The following is a 10,860-nucleotide window of genomic DNA, read 5'->3' on the forward strand; positions in this document are numbered from 1 at the left end:
TGCGTTAAAAATTCCGCCTTACTCCCATCTAGGCTGGCGCCGCTCCCGAGACGGAGGCGCGTCCCCGTGAACGCCTGCGCAGAAAGTTATCATCTCCCCTTCGCAAGGTTTGGCCGGGCTGCATCTTATCCTCGTGCGCACGCGCGAAGACAGAGTGTCGTTCCTTGCCATTCAAGTGTGCGTTTGCTTTTGCTTTCGCGGTGTCCCGGTGTCTTGGTTCCGAATTTTTACGGAACGAATGCGGGAGCTGCGCGGAGCAACTGGGGGGCATTCGTTCTTTTTCTATGATAGCTAACCCCCCCCCCCATTACAGGATTAATTGGATCTTCCCAAACCCCTCAAAAAGAGGGTCCCAGGAGAGGCGGCTTCAAAATTTTTCAAATAAATAACATTTCCAAAATATTTCCAACTAAATAAGGGCGAAGCGAGGCTCGCTCCTGCTGCACCTTGCTGACTGGGTTTCCAATAGACCTGGAGACCAGGTCCAATAGACCTGTTGTTGGTAAGCGCTGGGACCCTGCTGGGGTTTTCAAGCAAGAGACTACCCAAGAGGGTTTGCCGCCTCTGCAATCTTTTCTTGAAGGTCTACGATGCCGTTACTAACTAAAGCTGACCTTATTTAGGTTCCAAGATCTGACAAGATCGGACTTGTCTGGGCTGCCCAGATTAGGTTGATACAAGCTTGATGGGGGACACTGGTTGCCGGGTGATGCTGTTCGTCTCTGTGGCCTGAAAAGCTTCAGCTGCCCATTTCTATGCATTAAGCTTCTATTCAAGGGACATCATTTTCCACCGGGCCAGCTGGCAACCCCATTTGCTGAGAATTAAGCGAAGCAGCAAAAATTGCTTCAACAAAAATTGTGTGAGGGGGAATCGGTTCCTAGAGAGCTGCAGAGCTGAAATCTCTTCAGATTCTGCACCTCTCCTCCTCCCAGCAATGAGCTTCCTGGAATCCTTTGCGATGATGGAGGCCTTGGGGCTGGATGGAGGCTCACTCTCAGTTCCCGAGGAGCAGCCCACTCACCCAGCCCCCAGTGGTGGGGCTAGCATGGCCTCTTCTTCATGGCAGACTAGCAGCAGCCTCCAAGCACATAAAAACAAGAGCAGAGCCACACGAAAGGAACCACTGCCGACAGCACAGAAATTAAGCCCTGCGCTTTTGAAGGACATGAGGGGAAGAGAACATTGCATCTTTTGAGGGAGGGATACTTGGCGTCTTACACACACAGCTCATATTGTTGGCTAGTAACATCCTGGCATAATTTCTTTGGTGCTTGTCAAAAAGGGCCCCATCTGGTACAGCGACTAGAGTGTCAGCCTAGGATCTGGGAGACCCAAATTTGATCCCTCACTTTGCCATAGAGGCTTTCTGGGTGACCTTGGGCAAGTCACACCCTCTCAGTCTCAGCTACCTTACCGGATTGTCATCAGGATAAAATGGAGGAGAGGAGAAAGATATGGTTAGCTGCTGTGGGGCTCCACTGGAGATAAAAGTGGGCTAAATTATATATATAAGTAAAAAATCATGCCTATGTTGTAGAAACCTGCTATTGGCGCAAGGCTGACAGGTGATGCCACTAACGAGATTTGTTTGCATTTTTCAAAGCAATGGAAGAGAATGGGTTTCCCCCTGGCCTTTGGGAGAGAGTGCAGGTCAAGGCTTGTGAAAGGCACTGCAGAAGGAGCAGCCAATGATACTGTTTTCAGGCAAATTCTTTAATAGTCTCCTTCCTTCCTCTCTCCTCCCTCCCCCTTTAAATTTGAAAACATCCCATTACTTCAAGGTTTCTGACTGGCTTTCCTTCACAGCCAAAAGGACCCACTTGCTCACTTCTGAACTGACTGCGGCCTTTTGGATTTGCTGGAGAAGCGTGCTACTTCAGGCGTGCGGTAGCCATTCATTTCCAGGATCCACTTTGGAAGGGCCCAGCAGACGGTTTTGAGCTTGGTGCCACTTTTGTCAGAAGGCATGCATACGTAACAGAAGGACCGGCGAGGGCTGCCCGGAGGCTGGGTCCTCGAGTGGGCCTGCTGTGGAGGTGGTGTCTTTGCTTTCTTCTCTCGTTCAACAGTGAATTCCAGCCCAGCTCCTTGCCGTGGTTGAAGTTTGGCTTGCATTTTTTTCTTGAAGTGTAGATTGAGTTTCTGTTTCTTCAGCTCCAGCTCCAAGAAGATGCTGGTCCTGATGATGGAGGCCTCGGCCCGAGAGCTGTCTGCTTTCCTGCTAGCGGTGCCTTTGGGACCAGGTTGGTTAAAGGAAGGAGGGAGAGCCCACTGACTGGGCCTCTGCATGGGCAGCTTTTCCTGGTGGCCTGTGACAAGTTGCTCCTGTTCTGGGAGCCTTTGGGTTTCTGCAGGAACCTGATGAGCAACAGGTTTCTTTGAAGGTTCATCTTGGAACGACACTTCTGGTGGTTCTTCAGCTCTAAGAGATGGGAGAGCAGATGAAGCAGGAGAAGGAGTTGGAAGCTGGGGGGCTGGAAGTGGTTGGACCAAGCCAAAATATGAGATTTCCACTGTATGGATTTGCTTCCAGATGCTTAATGAAAGTTGAGTAACTTCCTCCATGGGCTCCTCTTCAGATTCAGTGAGCTGTGAAGAACTGGATGTCTCGGTCGCATCCAACCTGGTATACATAGCTGAAAAGCTCCCTTTGTAGGCAAGATATTTGCGTTTGATATTCAGGTCAATAATGCAAATATTCTCCTGGGCAAGGAATGGCAGCAAAGGATACTTGGGCTTCAAAATCTTGATGCCTAAATCAATCACCTTGGGAAGAGACTTTTCAGAATGTCCACAAAACAGTTGGAAGGAATTCTCAACCATTTCCGGAAAGGCTCCCATCTTGATTTCTAGCATCTTCACAGCAGCATGGAAGGCAAGCTGGTGGATTTCTTCCGGCTCCCATGAACTGAGAATAAAAATCTTTTTGAGTTCCAGGGCTCCTTGTGAAGAATTGGTGCCCTCAACCACGGAGTGGAGGAATGCTCGACTGACCACAGCCATTGATGTCAGCGTGAAGATTTCTGTTGGCTTTTGACTGTCACTTGCCAGCTTGTCTTGGAAGAGGACAGGCAGTGATTGAAACCCTTCTACAGATTTGGCTACAATGCTGGGCATTCCACACTTCCCCTGAACCATTTTCTTTTTGATGTGAAATTCAAGGAAGTCCCTTGTGGCATCATCCACTTTCTTAATGACTGAAGGGACTGGCCCAGAGTCCTCCAGAGACGAGGCATAGGTGAAGATGGTGTTCAAGCTGGAACATTCTCTGGTCTGAAAAGAGGCTGTTGGGATGGCTTTCTCAAAGCTGCTCACAAGTCCACGCAGAGATGCAACATGCTTGCACTCTCTTTTCTTGTCAGCGCGCCGAAGAGACATGAGCTCCACCATGGGTAATGCTGTGGGCTTCTCTCTCTTCTCTACACCGTTGGTAGTGAGGATCATTTTGGGAAGAAAAGGCTGGTTCTTTGGCAACTGCACAGCTCCCATCTGGACTTGAAGAGATTTCTCCACAAGAAAGATGTGGTGTTTTTTTTTATGAGCTGAATTCTGGACAATATTTATCCTTGCAATGGAAGTTTGAGTTTGAACTTCTCCTGTTTGCAGGAAAAGAGGCATGATTTCTATTTCTGAACATTTTTCCAGAAGCGATTGAACACCCCATGATCCAGGTTTCCCTTTTGCCTGCAAACAAAGGTCTTCTTCCTTGGTCAAGTTGGGGTCATGCAGTGCAGTGCAGGAATCAGAACTTTCACTCTCTGACTCACTGGACTGTGATCCAGCTCCACAGGTAAAGACTATCATTGACTCCAGAGAACATTTTGCTGGAGATGAATCTCCAGAAGAACAAAGCAAGTCCAGGTTTCTCAAATGAGATAGGTAGAAGATGGAGGAAGAGGAAGAAGAGGAGAAAGATAGGCCTGAGGGTTTACTACTGGAAGAAGAACAGCTACTTCTTTCATATTGTGAATACAAACTCTCTTCCTGGCACCTTTCTCCCATGCTTTCCCATGTCACATAAGAATGTCTGCGCATCCCTGAAGGTTGATCATAACTGCAGAAAATTAAAAAGAAAACTTCTCACACAATTGGTAGATGGAGGAAAAACATTATTCTCCCATTTCACACACTAAAAACAAATCTCAAACTAGACTCTAATGGGAGGACTAGATATATTTGAAGGAGGGAGGTGTGTGGCTCTGTCCCTTGGGGTACAGTGAGAATGGGGAGGGGCCTCCTTGGTGAACCCGCAGAGCCGAGTCTATAGTTGGCATTTAGTCAATTTGCACCGTCAAAGGTCACAACACTTTTGGCGAATGGTGTAGGGAGAGCGAGAGCGGTTTCTTCTCCAAGGACAGTGTGGAGACAGTTTTCGTCCTTGCGAGTTACTGGATTTGCTGAGGCACAAGTAATGTACTTTTGGGTAAGTCTGTATAGAGTTATATTTTGGAGTCTCTTCGTTTTTGACTGGGTTTCACACTTAGTAAAAATCTTTTCAAAAATACTTTATTTAATAACAGTTCCAGTTTTGAAAATATTGTCTTTATGAATATTGATGGTGAGACTCTCTGAGGAAGATGTGTCAGAAACGGGAGCAAACCAGCAGCTCATCTTGGAATAGAGCTTATTAGCTTTATTTACAGCCTGGTTTTACTCACGAATAAGCCAGTAGCTCATTATACTACTCTGTTTACCAGCTGCTTTTACTGTTCAGCCCTACTCCTAATTTAGTCCCTTGTGTGACGCTGGAGGCTATTGGTTCGGCATAGCCCCAACCAGTGGGATTTTTATATATATATATTACTGCCATTACATTATGTATGTAGTGAATTATGTGCTTTTCTACAGATGTCTGTATTGTTTTCATTGAGTTGTACAAAATTATAACATCACCAGTGTGCATTTATGTTAGTGTATAATTTATATTTAGTGGATTTATTCACAGATTTAAATACATAATTTGATATACAGTTGTTTTATCCATTATTCTTGATCTTGGTGCAGTGCTGCTTTTGTTTCTTCACTGCCTTTCCCCTCTTTTATTGTGTTTGGAGTGCAGAGCAGTTTTCTAAACTTAGTTTTCAGGCACATGGGGTCTGGTTTAGATTGGGACCATGGAGAGGGGTGGGATCCAGTCTCCCCTGTTGTTTAATCCACCCTCCATGTGATCCTGAACTGAGTCAGTTCCTCATGCATCTGAAACATTAAACTTAAAAACTGCTGCATGTTCTGAGTGTGGGACGCCCAAGTCTGTCAAGCACCCCCTGCCATGGAATGTTTGAGCGCTGGGGACAGTTACAGTCCAGTCCCACGGAGTGTTGGTAATAGACCCATTGATATTGCCCAGTCTAAACCAAGCGCAACATTGAACACGGCCCATGTTCCTTTATGGGTGCACATTGTCTCGGGAGGAATAACGGTGCAGGAGTGGACAAGCAACTTTCTTCAAAAGGCTGCCTCCTCTTTTCACAGATGTGTTTCCAAGGATCACTGGAGTTTGCCAGAACAGAGTCTGAAAACCATTGCTGTTAGCAACAGGGTATCATCGCCTACCTTTGGGAACCCGATGTTGATGGTTGCCTCCAAAAGTAGTGAGATTCTATGAAATGAATAAAGCAGTGTTAGAGGAAGAACCCAGCTGTCACATTCAGCTTATTCCATATAGTTGTTATTCTATCTATTCTCCCTAAATATGTCATGCTCATCTACTTATAGAATTTGCACTAATGGAATTTGAAGATATGATTTACACACAGCATTAACGCTACCTTTACAATACATTCACAATAGCACTTGGACAACTATAAGTATCACAAAAAAGTATGTTGGAATTAACGTACGTTTTCTTTGAGGCAAGTCTGTTTCTCTTGCTGTTTTGGTCTCCTGTGGGAAGATTTAAATATGTATATGTAAGAGGAAATTGATCTTTTATTATTATTTATTAACTAGATTTATAACCCTCCTTTTTCACTGAGCGTCAAGGTGAATTTCAGAGTATGAAAAGCAGTTCCATCAGACAGCAAAGACCTCCAATAAACAATGCAGCAGTACTCGGATTACAAACACTGGAAAGGACAATGCAGATAAAAATCCATCTAAAGCATGATATGAAGGTCAAGGCCATAGGTACTATACAATGGACTATATTGCTACCCCTTATAGAAGTAGCTCCTCTGTACCTGTGCATGCAGAACCCCAGACCCATGTCCCTTCTTTCATCTGGCATGGGATTATTTATTTATAGTCCACCTTTCTCACTGACACTCAAGGCGGATTACACAGCATAATTCAATGCAAACAGCAGGATGAGACATCAGATGAGCAATGTGATAGGAGTCTGAAACAAACGTTTGAGAGGGAGCCTTCAAGCCCAAGGTGTTGCTGGATGCCAACAACTTTTAGTTAAGCCTGCATTACCTGACAGCATGCCACCACACAAGATTCATCACACCACCCTGTTGAAATGTACTACCTTTGCATAGACCGGCATGGAGTTTATCGGGCCGCTGCCCCAAATCCAAAGGGGTTCCAGGGGACAAGAAAATCAGAAGAGCCCTCCTGGATCAGATCAGTGGTCCATCACACAACAACCAAACAAACAGACGTGGAGGGGCAAACAAACAGACATGGAGGCCAAGGCCCTCCCCTGTTGCTGCCTGCCAGCACTGGGATTCAGAGGTTTGCTGCCACTGAGTATGGAGGCACCCTTCAGTCATCGTAGCCACTGCTAGATCTCTCCTCCCTGAATCTGTCTAGACTCTTTTAAAAGGATTTATATTGTGGTCATCATTGTGTCCACTAACAATGAATCCCATAAGTTAATTATACATTCTTCATCTGAACTCTTGCCCAGGGCTTTTTTTCAGCAGGAATGCAGTGGAACGGAGTTCCGGAACCTCTTGAAAATGGTCCCATGGCTGGTGGCCCTGCCCCCTGATCTCCAGACAGAGGGGAGTTTAGATTGCCCTCCGTGCCACTCAGCGGCACGGAGGGCAATCTAAACTCCCCTCTGTCTGGAGATCGGGACGGGGCCACCAGCCATGTGACCATTTTTTCTGAGGGCAACCCACTGAGTTCCACCACCTCTTTTCCCAGAAAAAAAGCCCTGCTCTTGCCCATTAACTTCATTGGGTGCTCCCAAGCTCTAGGATGCCAGGGGAGGAAGAAAACGCTCTTTCTGTCTCCTTTTGCCACCCTATGCATAATACCATAAACTTTTATCATGTCCTTCCTTAGCCATCTTTTTTCTAAACAGTAAAGTCCCAGCCAGCGTGTTCACCTCTTGAGTAAAGAGGTGGGGGTGGAGAAGGAAACAGTGATGGTCCAGCCTGGCATGGCAAAACTACCTCTTGCAGTGGGCATCGCCAGCAAAACAGAAGCAGCAGCACCCAGCCTCTTGCAAGAACTTGGGTGAAAGCTGAGGACAACCAAATGGATGAGGAGGCTGTTTGCCTGCTGCTTTGGGGATGGGGCATCAGAAGCAAAGAGGGAAAGAAGAACAAAGGTGGTGATCCCCCATTGAGGGACAGAGGGGTGGAGAAAATAGCAGCGAGACCCCAGAAGTGGACAACACACACCCCTGCTCTGTTTTAGCCAGGCATGGAGTGCTAGAGGGAAGACAGAAGGGATGCAGGATAGAACCTGTGCCCTCCAAGGAACCAGCAACCTTCCTCCAAACCATGATTCAGGATGCAATCCACTGAGTACATCTCTGGCACCACAGCTGTTCCGTGAGGGGCTTGAGCGTGCTGCTTTTGCTACCAAGTTCGGTTGACATAAAGGAGGACTGGGCAGCAGTGATGCAAAAACAGTCCTAAGGCCCTGGGTTGGACAGGCAGTGAGATGAGGCTTCCAAAAGCCTACCCCTGGTTTCCTTCCTTCTCTGTTGAGGGTTATTGCCCTCTGGGGCTCCTGGGCCTGAGCACTTGGAGAAGAATTGGATCTTTACCAGACATGACGTTGACCGGCGTGGCTTGGTTCGCACAGTGGTGAGGCAGGAGGCAGCCCAGCTTTCCGCAACAGCCCACATCAGCAACATCAGCAACATTGCCAGCCCTGCCAGGTAGGATCCCCAGGGGGACTCAGCCACCCAACAGAGGTCAGGCTCCCAGCAAAACGTGTTCTGGAACTGCTGAAGCTTGCTTTGTGCTGAGCAGGGCAATGCTCTTGATCTGTAGTACAGGGGCGGATCTCCATGGGGGTCCTTCTGCAACAAGAACAAGCAGAACACCAGAGCTGCGTACACCACTCTCATGGCCTCCCACGCTTGGGATACAGTTCAAGGGAAGCTTCACCCACTCCATCAAGGGGCTCACCAGCAGGTTGCCATCTCCCTGGCAAACGCCTGCCATCCAAGGAGGCTTTCCCCACCCAGTGCTGGCAGCAGCATCTCTACCATGTCATAGTAGGATCTGGTTGCTAAGCAACATCTGGCCCAAACATGATACAGATCCCTTTAAGATGGATGTTGTTCCCCTTCTCCTTGTGGTCTCTGTGGTCTGACCCATCACCCCAGCTAACCACACAGATGCTGCTGTGGAAGACTAGCATGGACTTGGACCCCCCCCTCCCAGAACCTAATGGTTGCAGACAGGCCGCTGGTTCTAGAGGCCAAGGCCCCACCTACAGCCATCCAGAAAGCCAAGTGGCAATTTGAACTCACAGCTCCCTGATCCCAAGCCCTACCCCGCAGTCTCCCCTCAGGCATATTTCTTGCCCCGCTTGCTCCAGCCTCTGCTGCCTCAGTACGCATCAGAGAGATTGTGTGCCACCACAACCACCAGCACCTCACTGGGGAAGCTTTGCTCTGGGGACCCTTGCACAAAAGCCCCCTGCACTGCTCTTCCCTAGTGAGGAGTTTGGCTTTCTCCCTCCCCCAGACTTGTCCATTCTCATTTTAAGTAAAATCAATGTGGCACAGGATCCAGTCATACAGGGAGACTTGGATTTCTTTCTCCAGTTTTAATTCCTTGAGATTGTACCTACAGGAAAAGTCAGCCATTCTCATGCTCTACCATTTTAAGCACGGCTCAGAACTTCCCCTCTTCCATTCATTCTGCTCCAGTGAGAGAAAATGTGGGACCAGAATAAAAGTGACAGCCCTTCAAGTTGTGCACACTTGCCAGAGTCTCTAATACCATCCTCTCCCTTGCCTTCTCTTCCACCCAGGGAAGTTGTTGTGGTTTCCCAAATATTTTGGGTTTAGCATAGTGCTGAAACTGGGAAACCCAGGTTCAAAATCCCCACTCTGCCATGGAAGCTCACTGGATGACCTTGGTGTAGTCATACCTACTCTCAGCCTAGCCTACTAGTAGGCTTTATGCCCCAGGGGTTTGCCCCATTGCCCACTGATCAGCAATCGGTGGGTGGTGGCAAGCCCCCCCTCCCAGATATCACCCGCCTCCGGCAGGCAACCCAGGAAAGCATACACTGGGCGTGCTCCTGGTGGGGCACATTACTGCCTGAAGTGATGATGTGCTAGCCATGGGCGTGCTCCTGCACTTTGCTGGGGTCAGTTTTAGCCCCAAATGGGCCAGAATTAGCCCTGTGCAAAGTGCAGGAACATGCCTGTGGCCAGCATGGTGACATCACTTCCCAGAAGTGATGCCATCATGAAAGCACTGGGAATGCGCACACACAAAACCAAGCACACAGAAGGCACGAGGTAAGTGCCAGCCCCCCACCCCCCTCGCTGGGAGGGTATAGGGACCTGGCAAACCTATCTACTGGGGAGAAAGCTGGGATATAAATGAAATAGGCATAGCAGGGATGGGGCTTCAGGGTCTTATATGTAATGTTTTGCTATGGGGGAGATAAGTCTTTGTGACTGAGTCCTTTAGAAACGATTGACGGTCTATACTAGCGCTTCCCAACCTTTTTGAGCCTGCAAGCACATTTGGAATTCTGAGTGTGGAGGGCACAGCCACAAAATAGCTGCCACAAAATGGCTGCTTCAAAAGACAGAGCCGGACACAAAATGGCTGCTACAACTTACCTCCAGTCTAGGGTTGCCAGCTCCTGATTGGGTAATTCCTGGAGATTTGGGGGGGGGGTGAAGCCTGGAGAGGGCAGCGTTTGGGAGGGAGAAGGACCTCAGCTGGCTATAATGCCATAGAGTCCACCTTCCAAGACAGCCATTTTCTCCAGGGGAACTGATCTCTGTCACCTGGAGATCAGTTGTAATTCCGGGAGATCTCCAGCCACCATCTGGAGGCTGGCAACCTTACTCCAGACACACAGTGAAGATTCTTGTGTTGTGGAAGCAGCTTCTACCAAAGCAATGTTTTTTAAAATATGCACAGCCAATCAAATCTCCAATGGCCAATCAGCCCTTCTGGGCAAAAGACCCACCTGGTCCCACCCACTTGCTAAAAATATTTGGTGGGCACAAAGAAAAGTGTCAGCAGGCACAATCGTGTTCACAGGCACACGTTGGGGACCTCTGATTTGGAACTCCATGGGAAGCCAGTGCAGATGCCATAGAACAGGTGTTATATGCACCCTACAAGGAGTATCCATAAGGACACGCACAGCTCCATTCTGGACCTGCTGTAATTTCCAGACCAGACCCAAGGGAAGCCCTGCATAGAATGAGTTACAGTAATCCAATCGGGAGGTGACTGTTGCCAGGATCACTGCCATTAGGTCATGGGTCGAAAGAAAGGGGGCAAGCTGCCTGACCTACCACAGATAGAAGAAAGCAGATCTGACAACCGCTGTGACCTGGGCCTCCATTGATAAGGAGGCATCCAGAATCACCCCCTGACTCCTGTCAGACCTTGCGCAAGCGGCGCTTCATTGAGAGTCGGGAGCTGGATCCTCGAACTCAACAGCCCATGATGACTCAAGTGCAGGACC

The sequence above is a fragment of the Eublepharis macularius genome, chromosome 12 (assembly GCF_028583425.1).
Source record: "Eublepharis macularius isolate TG4126 chromosome 12, MPM_Emac_v1.0, whole genome shotgun sequence".
Lineage (NCBI taxonomy): Eukaryota > Metazoa > Chordata > Lepidosauria > Squamata > Eublepharidae > Eublepharis > Eublepharis macularius.